The sequence below is a fragment of the Macrobrachium rosenbergii genome, chromosome 36 (genome assembly GCF_040412425.1).
Source record: "Macrobrachium rosenbergii isolate ZJJX-2024 chromosome 36, ASM4041242v1, whole genome shotgun sequence".
Taxonomy (NCBI): domain Eukaryota; kingdom Metazoa; phylum Arthropoda; class Malacostraca; order Decapoda; family Palaemonidae; genus Macrobrachium; species Macrobrachium rosenbergii.
Window position 1 is genome coordinate 11627918 of NC_089776.1, and position 15215 is coordinate 11643132.

The window sequence follows — 15215 nt, forward strand, 5'->3', positions numbered from 1 at the left end:
ACATAAGTAACAGAAAGTAGCATGCAGAAGTCTGTTTCTTTCTCTGTTAGACAAAAGTAACAAAGTAACAGACCGAAGTCTGCTTCTTTCTGTCTGTTACATGCACAAACGAAACAGCAAGTAACAGACAGAAATCTGTTACCTTCCTTCTGCTTGTTACTTAGAAGTAACAGAGAGTAGCAGGCATAATTCTGCTACTTCCTGTCTATTACTCAGATACAAGTAACAGTAACAGAATGTACCAGACTGAAACCTATTAACTTCTTACCCAGACAGAAGTAACAGACACTATCAGACAGAAATCTTTTACTTTCTGTCTGTTACTTCGACAGAAGTAAAAGAAAGTAACGGACAGAAGTCTGTTACCTTCATTCTGTCTGTTACTTAATACACAGGATAAAATCTTTACTGTTATGCAAAAAGCAAGAAACTGATAAGTAATAAATTGCTGGAGTTGTCAAAATCGTTCACTTTCACCACTAGTTGAGAGAGAGAGAGAGAGAGAGAGAGAGAGAGAGAGAGAGAGAGAGAGAATATAGCTTGACCATAAAGTGAAAGCTATACGTTTCAGTCTCTGGATGTTCACTGCATTAGAATCTCTCTCTTTCTCTCTCTGGATCTTCTCTCTCTTACAGTCAGTGATCTCAGATCTCGAACGACAGATCATCATAGCTAATGGATATGGTGAAAGAAGAGTTTGAGAGAGAGAGATTAGAGAATGAGAGAGAGAGAATCAATAAGACAAAATAAGGTTTAGAAGGAGGGGGAATCAATAAGACAAAATAAGGTTTAAAGGAAAGAGACAATTCAATCAGTCTTGGTTTGTCGCACACAAAGTTTGGAGTCCATATCATTTGTCAAAAAAAATTATATACAGGTATACATATATATGTTATATTATATATATATATATATATATATATATATATATATATATATATATATATATATATATATATATATATTATATAATATCAGCGTGTATTAACTTACATGCTAAAGTTTATCATATAATTATTAATTATGCAAAGATACCGGAAGGAAATCCAAATTTTTCCGAAGTAAAAAAAACAAAAATAAGGAAAATTCGAACTCAGTCCCAAAGCTTATACGAGAATCACTGAATTTGCTGCTCATTTGAGGTGAAGAAGTCTAAAAGCCCCAATACTGGGGCCAATTTCGTTCTGGCTCCACCCGTTCTCCGGAGACAGCAGACTTCGAAGCTGTGTGAGGCGCTATTCTGAAGCCTCTCCTCACCTGCAGCCTTCCAAAGTCGACCTTATTCCAGATGTCCATAAGGGTGGGAGAAAGATCCCGAAGATCCAGCTTTCGGAAAAAAATTCTTCGGGAGAGGAAAGAAGAAGCTGAAGAAGAAGGACAAACGTGCATGTGTCCTTTTCTGCAACTAAGCTATGTGGCCCTCGCCTGTATGTGCACAGATCAAAATGTTGAGTCTTGGATCACTATTTGTACAATTTGGTAACTGGCTTATTGATTTACTGGACTGCGGGTTTGCCCGTCAGTATAGATCTGATTTTATAGACATTTTCCTCAAACTGGTTTCAAATAATAACAGTGCGTTGCAGAGTGATACGACTTCTGGAGAGTCGAACAGTGCTTGCTGCAATGGAAAAGAGGATCTTAACGACAGCGCTGAGAAGACGACCGAAGAGAAAGCTCCGCGTAATGACAACTGCCAAATACTTGCTGCCAGGACCGACGACCAAACGACTTTCCTTGAACGGCAAATAGCACAGCTTAAAGAAGAGAATATGGCCGAGGAAAGAGACGCTCCGTTACCGAAGGAACAGAATGCTGAAAACGAGAAGATTGAAGATATGGAGAGAGAAAATCTGTTGCTTAGACAACAGAACAACGAAAAGGAAAAGAAGATCAAAGACATGGAAAGGGAAAATCTGTTGCTTAGACAACAGAATGACGAAAAGGAGGAGAAGATCAGACACATGGAAACTGAAAATCTGTTGCTTAGACAACAGAACGACAATAAGGATAAGATGATGAACGACATGGAACGAGAGATAGAAACTCTGAGGATAAAGCTCGAGGAGGTGAAGGCAAAGCTAGATGATATGAAGTCCCGGCAAAAGCAGAATGATACTGGTGGATCAGCTGGTGGATCAAAGGAAGATCACTCTGAGGAGAAGCCTACGAAAAAGAAAAATTGCTTCCGCAGGCTAAAAGCTCGTTTGCCAAAACTAGGTACAGGAAAGCCCAGTGTGAAGATGCCCAAAAAAGTGAAAAAGGGCTTTAAGAAGCTTAAAGGCTGCATGGCCAAGCTGGCTCAAGGAAATCCTGCTGCTCCCTCTGAGAAGCCCTCTGAGAAGCCTCAGAAAAAGATGAAGGGTTTTAAGAAGTTCAAGAAGTGTATAGCAAAGCTGGGTGGTAAACGAAAAGATGCCTCTTGCGTGAAGATAGATTGTTTCCAGCTGCTAAGGGATGGCAAAGCAGAGCTGGCTAAAGGAAATGCTGCTGAGGCCATCAAACTGCTCTCAGATGCAATTGAAATGGGGCAGTTTGATTTCATACCCCTAGCTGATGCCCTCTTCCAAAGAGGAATGGCTAAATTCTTCCTCAAGCAGTGGGAAGAAGCTGTGGTGGACTGCACTGAATCTATCAACCAGGTGAGGCTTCATGCAAGATGCTACCTGGTTCGAGGCTGCTGCAGGATAATCTTAGGAAAGTATAATGAGGCTTTCGAGGATTTTCGCGAATATATCACTTCCAATCTCCATCACCCTAAGGAGTACTATCACCTAGCCACAGAGATACAAGAGGAGGCTAAAAATATAAAAGAAATAGAGGAGGCCATGGCTACCCTGGGTGTGTATGACAATGCAACCATGGAGCAGATCAAAAAGTCATACAGGGCCCTCTGCTTGAAGTATCATCCCGACAAGAACCGATGGGACAACACTGAGACGAGGCTGAAGAAACAGGAAATGTGCAAATCCATCATCACGGCCTATAAATTTTTAACGAGTGAAGGGGCTTTAGAGAGGAACATGGAAAAGCTGCAGAAGTTGAAGGAGATGAAACTGGACCTAGTGAAGATGGTCGAAAAACTATTAAACGAGGCCTAAGACTGTGGGATATGGTATGGAGATGGCAAGTGACGAGAAGTAATTGCTGTTGTGGCTATTGCTGTGGCATGGACAGGATATGTAGATGTTGTTGGCGTGAGGTCTGTTTGATGGAAGTGACTGGACTGATTGGCAGAGGGTAGGAAGCAGCCCAGGAACAGTCAGCAGCGGCTTTGTTCAGCTTGGAACAGCTGGATCCCTGCTGCTTCAGATGATTGGCCGTGCTCAAGCAGGGTGGGCATTGGGAGTGGGCATGCCTGCTACCATATGCCAGTGGGCACCTTGCATGGAGTATAGTCAGTCATCATGGGCATAGGGAAGTGGCAGCCCAGGTCAGCTGGGGTGGGCACCATGGTGGGTGGTGCCTGCTCTGGATGGCTTGGGAGGCTGCATCCCTACTGCTTAGATGACTAGCCGTGCTCAAGCAGGGTGGGCATTGGGAGTGGGCATGCCTGCTACCATATGCCAGTGGGCACCTTGCATGGAGTATAGTCAGTCATCATGGGCATAGGGAAGTGGCAGCCCAGGTCAGCTGGGGTGGGCACCATGGTGGGTGGTGCCTGCTCTGGATGGCTTGGGCTGCATCCCTACTGCTGACTAGCCGTGCTCAAGCAGGGTGGGCATTGGGAGTGGGCATGCCTGCTACCATATGCCAGTGGGCACCTGCATGGAGTATAGTCCAGTCATCATGGGCATAGGAAGTGGCAGCCCAGGTCAGCTGGGGTGGGCACCATGGTGGGTGGTGCCTGCTCTGGATGGCTTGGGAGGCTGCATCCCTACTGCTTAGATGACTAGCTCAAACAGCTCAAGCAGGGTGGGCATTGGGAGTGGGCATGCCTGCTACCATATGCCAGTGGGCACCTTGCATGGAGTATAGTCAGTCATCATGGGCATCAGGAAGTGGCAGCCCAGGTCAGCTGGGTGGGCACCATGGTGGGTGGTGCCTGCTCTGGATGGCTTGGGAGGCTGCATCCCTACTGCTTAGATGACTAGCCGTGCTCAAGCAGGGTGGGCATTGGGAGTGGGCATGCCTGCTACCATATGCCAGTGGGCACCTTGCATGGAGTATAGTCAGTCATCATGGGCATAGGGAAGTGGCAGCCCAGGTCAGCTGGGGTGGGCACCATGGTGGGTGGTGCCTGCTCTGGATGGCTTGGGAGGCTGCATCCTACTGTAGATGACTAGCCGTGCTCAAGCAGGGTGGGCATTGGGAGTGGGCATGCCTGCTACCATATGCCAGTGGGCACCTTGCATGGAGTATAGTCAGTCATCATGGGCATAGGGAAGTGGCAGCCCAGGTCAGCTGGGGTGGGCACCATGGTGGGTGGTGCCTGCTCTGGATGGCTTGGGAGGCTGCATCCCTACTGCTTAGATGACTAGCCGTGCTCAAGCAGGGTGGGCATTGGGAGTGGGCATGCCTGCTACCATATGCCGGTGGCCACCTTGCATGGAGTATAGTCAGTCATCATGGGCATAGGGAAGTGGCAGCCCAGGTCAGCTGGGGTGGGCACCATGGTGGGTGGTGCCTGCTCTGGTTGGCTTGGGAGGCTGCATCCCTGCCACCTTAGATGACTGGCCGTGCTCAAGCAGGGTGGGCAATGGGAGTGGGCATGCCTGCTACCATACGCCGGTGGCCACCTTGCATGGAGTATAGTCAGTCATCATGGGCATAGGGAAGTGGCAGCCCAGGTCAGCTGGGGTGGGCACCATGGTGGGTGGTGTCTGCTCTGGATGGCTTGGGAGGCTGCATCCCTGCTGTTTAGATGACTGGCCGTGCTCAAGCAGGGTGGGCATTGGGAGTAGTCAGTGTCTGCTCCCATATGCTGATGGGCATCTTGCATGGAGTGTGGTCAGTCATCATGGGCATAGGGAAGTGGCAGCCCAGGTCAGCTGGGGTGGGCACCATGGTGGGTGGTGCCTGCTCTGGATGGCTTGGGAGGCTGCATCCCTACTGCTTAGATGACTAGCCGTGCTCAAGCAGGGTGGGCATTGGGAGTGGGCATGCCTGCTACCATATGCCGATGGGCACCTTGCATGGAGTATAGTCAGTCATCATGGGCATAGGGAAGTGGCAGCCCAGGTCAGCTGGGGTGGGCACCATGGTGGGTGGTGCCTGCTCTGGATGGCTTGGGAGGCTGCATCCCTACTGCTTAGATGACTGGCCATGCTCAAGCTGGGTGGGCATTGGGAGTAGTCAGTGTCTGCTCCCATATGCTGATGGGCATCTTGCATGGAGTGTGGTCAGTCATCATGGGCATAGGGAAGTGGCAGCCCAGGTCAGCTGCAGTGGGCACAGCGAGCATCTAAGCAGCAGGGATGCAGCCGTCCCAAGCCACCCAGAGCAGGCACCACCCACCATGGTGCCCACCCTAGCTGACCTGGGCTGCCACTTCCCTATGCCCACAATGACTGACCACACTCCATGTAAGGTGCCCACCAGTATATGGGAGCAGACACTGACTACTCCCAATGCCCACCCTGCATGAGCACAGCCAGCATCTAAGCAGCAGGGATGCAGCCGTCCCAAGCCATCCAGAGCAGACACCACCCACCATGGTGCCCACCCCAGCTGACCTGGGCTGCCACTTCCCTATGCCCATGATGACTGACCACACTCCATGCAAGATGCCCATCAGCATATGGAGCAGACACTGACTACTCCCAATGCCCACCCTGTGAGCACGGCCAGTCATCTAAGCAGTAGGGATGCAGCCTCCCAAGCCATCCAGAGCAGGCACCACCCACCATGGTGCCCACCCCAGCTGACTTGGGCTGCCACCTCACCATGCCCATGATGACTGACCACACTCAGTGCAAGGTGCCCACCGGCATATGGTAGCAGGCATGCCCACTACCAATGCCCACCCTGCTTGAGCACAGCCAGTCATCTAAGCAGTAGGGATGCAGCCGTCCCAAGCCATCCAGAGCAGGCACCACCCACCATGGTGCCCACCCCAGCTGACTTGGGCTGCCACCTCCACCATGCCCATGATGACTGACCACACTCAGTGCAAGGTGCCCACCGGCATATGGTAGCAGGCATGCCCACTACCAATGCCCACCCTGCTTGAGCACAGCCAGTCATCTAAGCAGTAGGGATGCAGCCGTCCCAAGCCATCCAGGCAGGCACCACCCACCATGGTGCCCACCCCAGCTGACTTGGGCTGCCACCTCCACCATGCCCATGATGACTGACCACACTCAGTGCAAGGTGCCCACCGGCATATGGTAGCAGGCATGCCCACTACCAATGCCCACCCTGCTTGAGCACAGCCAGTCATCTAAGCAGCAGGGATGAAGCCCTCCCAAGCCACCCAGAGCAGGCACCACCCACCATGGTGCCCACCCCAGCTGACCTGGGCTGCCACTTCCCTATGCCCACAATGACTGACCACACTCCATGCAAGATGCCCACCAACATATGGGAGCAGACACTGACTACTCCCAATGCCCACCCTGCATGAGCACAGCCAGCATCTAAGTAGCAGGGATGCCGCCGTCCCAAGCCATCCAGAGCAGACACCACCCACCATGGTGCCCACCCCAGCTGACCTGGGCTGCCACTTCCCTATGCCCAAAATGACTGACCACACTCCATGCAAGATGCCCACCAGCATATGAGAGCAGACACTGACTACTCCCAATGCCCACTGGTACCATGGTGGGTGGTGTCTGCTCTGGATGGCTTGGGACGGCTGCATCCCTGCTGCTTAGATGACTGGCTGTGCTCATGCAGGGTGGGCATTGGGAGTAGTCAGTGTCTGCTCCCATATGCTGGTGGGCATCTTGCATGGAGTGTGGTCAGTCATTGTGGGCATAGGGAAGTGGCAGCCCAGGTCAGCTGGGGTGGGCACCATGGTGGGTGGTGCCTGCTCTGGGTGGCTTGGGACGGCTTCATCCCTGCTGCTTAGATGACTGGCTGTGCTCAAGCAGGGTGGGCATTGGTAGTGGGCATGCCTGCTACCATATGCCGGTGGGCACCTTGCACTGAGTGTGGTCAGTCATCATGGGCATAGGGAAGTGGCAGCCCAGGTTAGCTGGGGTGGGCACCATGGTGGGTGGTGCCTGCTCTGGATGGCTTGGGAGGCTGCATCCCTACTGCTTAGATGACTAGCCGTGCTCAAGCAGGGTGGGCATTGGGAGTGGGCATGCCTGCTACCATATGCCGGTGGCCACCTTGCATGGAGTATAGTCAGTCATCATGGGCATAGGGAAGTGGCAGCCCAGGTCAGCTGGGGTGGGCACCATGGTGGGTGGTGCCTGCTCTGGATGGCTTGGGAGGCTGCATCCCTACTGCTTAGATGACTGGCCGTGCTCAAGCAGGGTGGGCATTGGGAGTAGTCAGTGTCTGCTCCCATATGCTGATGGGCATCTTGCATGGAGTGTGGTCAGTCATCATGGGCATAGGGAAGTGGCAGCCCTGGTCAGCTGGGTTGGGCACCATGGTGGGTGGTGTCTGCTCTGGATGGCTTGGGACGGCTGCATCCCTGCTGCTTAGATGCTGGCTGTGCTCATGCAGGGTGGGCATTGGGAGTAGTCAGTGTCTGCTCCCATATACTGGTGGGCACCTTGCATGGAGTGTGGTCAGTCATTGTGGGCATAGGGAAGTGGCAGCCCAGGTCAGCTAGGGTGGGCACCAAGGTGGGTGGTGCCTGCTCTGGGTGGCTTGGGACGGCTGCATCCCTGCTGCTTAGATGCTCGCTGTGCTCATGCAGGGTGGGCATTGGGAGTAGTCAGTGTCTGCTCCCATATGCTGGTGGGCACCTTGCATGGTGTGGTCAGTCATTGTGGGAATAGGGAAGCGGCAGCCCAGGTCAGCTGGGGTGGGCACCATGGTGGGTGGTGCCTACTCTGGATGGTTTGGGACGGCTGCATCCCTGCTGCTTGACTGGCTGTGCTCATACAGGGTGAGCATTAGGAGTGGACATGCCTGTTCCCACATGCCAGTGGGCACCTTGCATGGAGTGTGGTCAGTCATCATGGGCATGGTGGAGGTGGCAGCCCAAGTCAGCTGCAGTGGGCTCCAGGGTAGTTGGTGCCTGCTCTGGTTGGCTTGATATGGCTGCATCCTTACTGTTTAGATGACTGGCCATGATTAAGCAGGGTGGGTAGTGTCTGCTCCCATATGATGATGGACACCTTGCATGGAGTGTGACCAGTCATTGTGAGCATAGGGAAGCGGCAGCCCAGGTCAGCTAGGGTGGGCACCATGGTGGGTGGTGCCTGCTTTGGATGGCTTGGCTCGTTGGGTCCTAGCGCTTGGCCTCAGGTCTGGACCTAGTATTTTAATCTAATCCTTCGGGCCAGCCCTATGAGGGCTGAAAGTCAGCTCAGTGGTCTGGTTAAACTACTTTAATAATAATAATATAGACGACTGGCCGTCCTCATGCAGGGTGGGTATTGAGAGTGGGCAGTGTCTGCTCCCATATGCTGGTGGTCACCTTGCATGGAGTGTGGTCAGTCTGTGTGAGCACCGGGAAGCAGCAGCCCAGGTCAGCTGGGGTGGGCACCTTGGTGGGTGGTGCCTGCTTGACGGCTGCATCCCTTCTGCTTAGATGACTGACCGTGCTCAAGCAGGGTGGGCATTGGGAGTGGGCATGCCTGCTCCCATATGCCAGTGGGCACCTTGCATGGAGTGTGGTCAGTCTGTGTGAGCACTGGGAAGCAGCAGCCCAGGTCAGCTGGGGTGGGCACCTTGGTGGGTGGTGCCTGCTTTAGGTGGCTCGGGACGGCTGCATCCCTTCTGCTTAGATGACTGGCCGTGCTTGTGCAGGGTGGGCATTGGGAGTGGGCATACCTGCTCCCATATGCCAGTGGGCACCTTGCATGGAGTGTGGTCAGTCATTGTGGGCATAGGGAAGCAGCAGTCCAGGTCAGCTGGGGTGGGCACCATGGTGTGTGGTGCCTGCTTTGGATGGCTTGGGAGGCTGCATCCCTTCTGCTTAGATGACTGGCCATGCTCATGCTGGGTGGGCACTGTCCGCTCCCATCGAGTGCAGTCAATCATCATGGCCGTATGGATGAGGCAGCCTAGGTCGGTTGGGGTGGGCATCATTGGTGAGTGGTGCTGTGTTCACATTGTGTTTGCTGGGTCCTTGGGTTTCTTAGAGTTTGGCAGCAGCAGGAAGTGGTGGCAGGCGGTGGTGGCAGCGAGAGGGATAAGCATTTCGTTTGCCATCCGTTTTGGAGGGGAAAATCTATAGAGTGGATGGTGGGCGGGTTGTGGTAACCAAGCCTCTTCATTTTCTTCCCGAAAATGCAAGCAGGCAAAACCCATCTGACGACCCCCTTGGCAGGGGCGAAACCCGTACAGATGCAATATTATTAATATAATAATAATAATTATAAAAATATGTGTAGTAGCAAAGAAGCAGTCACCATCATAAGTGGTAATATTTAATGAAATTGTGTAGGTGGGATTTCATCCTTGAAAATGGTTGTGGATTTCAGTCATGCTTCGAATTTATAGATTTTCGTTATCCTTTCATCTCAACACTTATCATTCTGTCACAGTAATGATACACACAGACTATGGAATGTACTGATTTCCAAATGTTTGCGGAGACAATTCATTGCTGCTTTCTGCTGCCATCTGCAGAATTCGGCTGTATAGGTTTTTATTTCCTATTCTCTCATATTCATTCATTTGTCACCTTTTCCCATAGCTTACCTCTCTCTGGAGGCTGCTTTCACTTTGGAGTCCTCTTGGGTTTAGATGAGCCTGTTGAATATGTCCTAAAGGGTTTTCAGCTGAAGATTTAAAGAAAGAATGAGAAGAAAAGGCATGTATCCACTACCTGTCTAAATAGTACTGTATCTGATGAACAAAACTTCTCCAATACGAAGGATGTTCTAAATGGGAGCTGAAAGTACTGACATCCACCACTAACATGCCAGTCGTCATCCTTCCAAAGCGATTTTGCGGAAATGAAACACGATAAAATAAAACAGATAAAACAAAAAACTCTACTCTAAATAAGTCCCTAGAATTTAGACCTTTGGTTCCTGAGAGCAAGTGAGACTATAAGCAATAATCTGGTACTCTGATGCTATTGCTGATATAACTATACATGTAAATTCGTCCACTATGACCTTCACAAAGTTATAAGACCAACCTTGTTCAAACTAACATACAAGTGGGTCCCTTTGACTTCGATAACCTTACAACTCAAAATATAAAATATAAAATACTCAGTCCTAGATTGGATTCACTGCTGTATGAGCCGAGTTTCCTGTTGGTGGTACGTTTTGTTAGCCTAGACCTACCTTACAGGGTGTTCCATACGGTAGTGTTCTGGGACCTTTCTTGTTTTTGGTCCTTACTGGTGACACGATTGTTGGTTTATACAATGCGAAATGAACGAAATCACTGGAGTGTAACTGATGCATTTACAGTGAATGAAGTAAGAGACTCAAGTCCAGCAAAATTTAAGGCTTCTTTGATTAACCTATCTTGAACCGTGCCAGGACTTCTTTGCCTGTATGGCATTTTCTTAATCATTATGAATATATATCATCCAAATACCGTAGGAAAACAAAATAATCTTCGCGAGGCCTCTTGTTCTAGACGAAGATGTGGACATTAACATCATGTACTTCAGACCTGCTGTTTAATCCCCGACGGGAATACTATTCAATTTGGACGCCAGAAGCCTCGAGGATTTCTACCTTTGAGATGGTATCTTTTTTTCCCCCAATAATGATAATTCTGGTCTGCGCCGTCACAGGAACAAGACAACCTTTTTAACTGTCTTTCCTACGCTCTGATTCAACTGGGAGCCTCCATTAGCGCCTGGCTGCATTATTGATGGAGATACTAAAAGATTGAGAGATTCTGTAATGCTACATTAGAGTGCCACTGCCTGCTAAGGTTCCCCTGACTTTTATTGGCTGGTTTTTTTTATGTTTGTATTGTATGTTTGTATGTTCGTCTCTTGGTTTATTTTTCCTCAGCTGTTGTTAAGTCATACTTCTTAGCTGTTTTTCTCAAATTCATTGTATTCTGCAGGTTAATCTACTTATTCAATCTTATGCTATATAAGTGCATATTCATAATAATAATTATATATAATTATTTATTGGCTACTTTTGTGTGTGTGTGTTTTTCTGTTCATTTGTTCGTTTATTTTCCTTCTGCTATTTTAAGTTATATTACTTGCCTTTTTTTTTTTTTTTAAATTCATTTTATTCAACAGCTTAATCTGTTTTTTAAGTCTTGTTCCTTACGAGTGTGCATTTAATAATAATTATAATATATGATAATTATTTCTGACTGCTTCAGTGTGTGTGTTTAAATATTCATGTATTGGTTTATTTTCCGTCTGTTGTTTCAAGTTATATTTCTTATCTATTTTTCTCAATTTCATTTTATTCAGCAGTTTAATCTCCTTTTAAGTCTTGCTCCTTATGAGCGTGTATTCGTAATAATCATATTATATGATGATCACTAATGATTTCTTGTGAACGCGCGCGTGCTTGTGTGTATTGATTTTTGTTGCTTTATTTTTTTCGGCTTTTTTGTTATATTTTCTACATATTTCCTGAACTTCAATTTACTACGTAGGTAATCTCCTTTTAGTCTTGTTCCATACGAGCCCGTGTTCATATCAAATCATAGTATTTATGTTAATATTTTTTCATGCGTGCTATTTTTCTCAAGTTTGGTTTGGAAAAGTATCAACGGAATCAGATAAAAATTGGTCGATTGTCTTGGGGTTTCAAAAATGAAAATTATTATGAACTGGTCCTTATAGGTAACGACATCCATAACTTTTCAAAAGATGAAGATAATTAGGACAAGGAAACCCGGAGTGAAAGCGAGCAGAAAGGAGACGAAGAAAGTGAATTAAAGTGAGTAGAAAACATGAAGAAAGAGAGTAATGATAAATGACTGACCCTCGAGTCCATATCTTGACTGGGGCACTTTTGGCATTCTACGCAAGACAATGAAAGGAGGGAGTTGGAGCGGTTGGATAGCAAAACTGAAGAAATGAAGCGAGAATGGAACTGAAGCAAAAGCCTAATTGGTGATTGCAGCTAGGGGCCGAAGGGGCGCTGCAAATACTCTTTATTAATGCCTACAGCGCGTCTCGTGAGGTGCACTGACGGCACATCCCCCCCCCCCAGGTCACATCTTAATAAAGCATTTGAAAAAAGATGGAACCTAATAAAAATGCAAGAAATCTCATGGAAAACTTTAAAGATATCATTATTATTATTAATCAAAAGATGAAACCTATTTATACTGAACAAGCCTATAGGGTCCACTGACTTGAAATTGAAGCTTCCAAAGAATATTATGATGTTCAGTCATTCGAAAGAGTAACAGAAGGTAAAAGGCAGTGCAGAAGAAAAATAATACTTGGTATTATGATATGCCATGTTTTTCTAAGGCTCCTAAACATATCTCCTACACAAAGCACTGGAACGAGACGCCCCCAGGCTGAAAGGAACGATATTTAAATGACATCAAAGAAACAGTTCCGCACACAAGGAAAGAGCCGACTTAAAAATGCCAACGGCGTCTACACATCATCTTACAGTTTACGAAAGTAGGTAGCCGTAGATCTGTGATGTCCGTTATACGGATCGTTTCAAAGAAAACTTGTAGAATTCAAGTTTTGACAGATGCAATAAGGAGATTTTCTTTTCCCCCAAGGCTATTTCAAAGACAGAAGTTCTAAACTGGCAAACAAGGATGAGAAAAAATTTTTATTCTCAAACTACGTAGATATATCTTCGTGCACGACTCTTCCTGTTGCATGTCTGCACGTAAATGGACTCTCTTCCGGTTGCACGTCTGCACGTAAATGGACTCTCTTCCGGTTGCAAGTTTGCGCGCAAATGGACTCTCTTCCGGTTGCACGTTTGCACGTAAATGGACTCTCTTCCGGTTGCACGTTTGCACGTAAATGGACTCTCTTCCGGTTGCACGTTTGCACATAAATGAAAAGTGCGAAATCGATGCACGTTATTCAGACACAACGGAAAATAAAGATAATTAGGGTGAAACTGGATGATTACACGACACAAAACAGACACAAAGATACAAAATAATTTACGAACGAAAAAAAATGATTTTAAAGGTAAAATAGGAAAATGAACTGAGCATCAATAAATGTTTAACAGGTAATCTAAATTCTCACTCGACCCTAACGTAATACCAAAGAAAGAAATCCAATCAGCATCAGCAACAAAGGAAAACAGAGAGATCTAAAACAGGAAATGCATTAAGGAATAAACGAAAGTGGGATGCCAATAAATAATGCAATGAAAATCCATCGCATTTGATCGATGGATGAATGGGTGATATCGTTGACGGTACCTAAAGTCTAAGAACAGCGATTGAAAGATTTCCGTTATTATTATTATTATTATTATTATTATTCAGTAGATAAACCCTTACTCATGTGGGACAATCCTACAGGGGCCACTGACTTGAAATTCAAGCTTCCAAAGAATATGGTGTTCATTTGAAAGAAGTAACAGGATATAATAGGAAATACACAGTGAAGAGACCATTTATTAGAAAAAAAAACTAAATTAATAAATAAATAAATAGATAAAATACAAATAAATTAGTAAAATACAAGGTGAAATGTTTTAGAGGGAGAAATGCATTGCATCTTCGCTTGAACTTCTGAGGTTCTAATTACTCAACATATTCTGGGAGACTGTTCCACACTCCAAAGGTGTGAGGAATAAAAGACCTCTGGAACTGAGGAGCTCGACAGCGTGAAAAGGAAAAGAATGAAGGAAGTGAAACGATTCGACACAAATATGGAAATTATTCTATCAATTAATCCATTTCTTTAAACATCCTTGAAGGGAAATCTCGAAGTATTGTTAAAAATATGAACGAAATATATGGGTACTAACCCCACCCTCACCCAAAAGGGCGAGGGGGGGGGTGTGAGTGGGGGGAATTTTAGCAGAATTATCAATTAATTTTCTAAAATAAAAGAAATGTCACTGCATAGAAAAAAACCCTCAAATACCCTTCGTCTTACCAACGCATTAAATCACAAATGAAACTTATTACACGCGTTACATGAAATGAATCGTTTCCTAAACGAAGCTAATAACATAACCACAAGCTTATACGGTTTCTTTCCTCTCCGGAAACAAAAGTTTCTCCTAATTAATCTGGAAACAGAAACCTCAGCGACTGGAATAGATTCCCCCCCCCCCAACAAAACCCCACTCTAAACCAAACCTTTTCAATGAGTACTTATCACTTGACTCAAGTTTGGACGTCAACAACTCTGATAAACTACAGTTACGAACGGCACATAATTAGAGAGTATATTGTTACATTAACTCAGGTTATAGTGTGAGGAAAGCTGAGGAAATAGGTAAAAGGATTAAAATAAATAAATAATTATTGAACTGAAATGAATATAAAATTTAGGCCACAGACCAAGCACTGGGACCTATGAAGTCATTCAGCGCTGAAAATAATGTTGAAACAATTATTGTAAAGAGAGGGTGGAAAGTAAGATGGAAGAACGAGAATATGAACGGAGGTACAGTAAAAGGAACGAAAGGGGTTGCAGCTAGGGGCCGAAGGGACGCTGCAAAGAACCTTAAGTAATGCCTACAGTGCACCGCGTAGGGTGCAATGACGGCACAACCGAGCCTACGGGGATAAATAATTATTCTTTCTCGTTTACGATCTACGTAAACTTGAAATATCCCAAGAGTTGGATCAGAAATGACCGCTGTTCAATACTGAGTATGTGCTTTTAATTAAAAACATGATTGTGCCTTCACAGTGAAAAACTGTCCTAAATTACTACCTGACGGGGAATAATTGCTCTTAGATAGAGAACAATATTCCTATGTCGCTCGCTGACAGTGTAAATTGTCCTAAGTTACTCTTTTTCCGAGGGGACGTGAGGATTCTGCAAACTTATTACAACTGCAGTTTTTAAGAATTGTTTATATACTGTAAATATGCGAGTCAATTTGATAGATATATATATATATATATATATATATATATATATATATATTGAAGAGTTCCCCGGAAGAGATGGAAGGCGGAACTGTTGGGGCAAATAAAGAACTCTATTCCCTTTTTCCTCTGGTTTCTCTTTCGTCTTCATTGTGGAG

At 46.6% G+C, this 15215-nt stretch overlaps 1 protein-coding gene across 1 annotated transcript in view; it reads right to left on the reverse strand.

The window, feature by feature from the left end:
• Positions 1-15215, reverse strand: part of LOC136856618 (uncharacterized) — a 707676-nt gene that overhangs the window by 478307 nt on the left and 214154 nt on the right. The window lies entirely within an intron of this gene.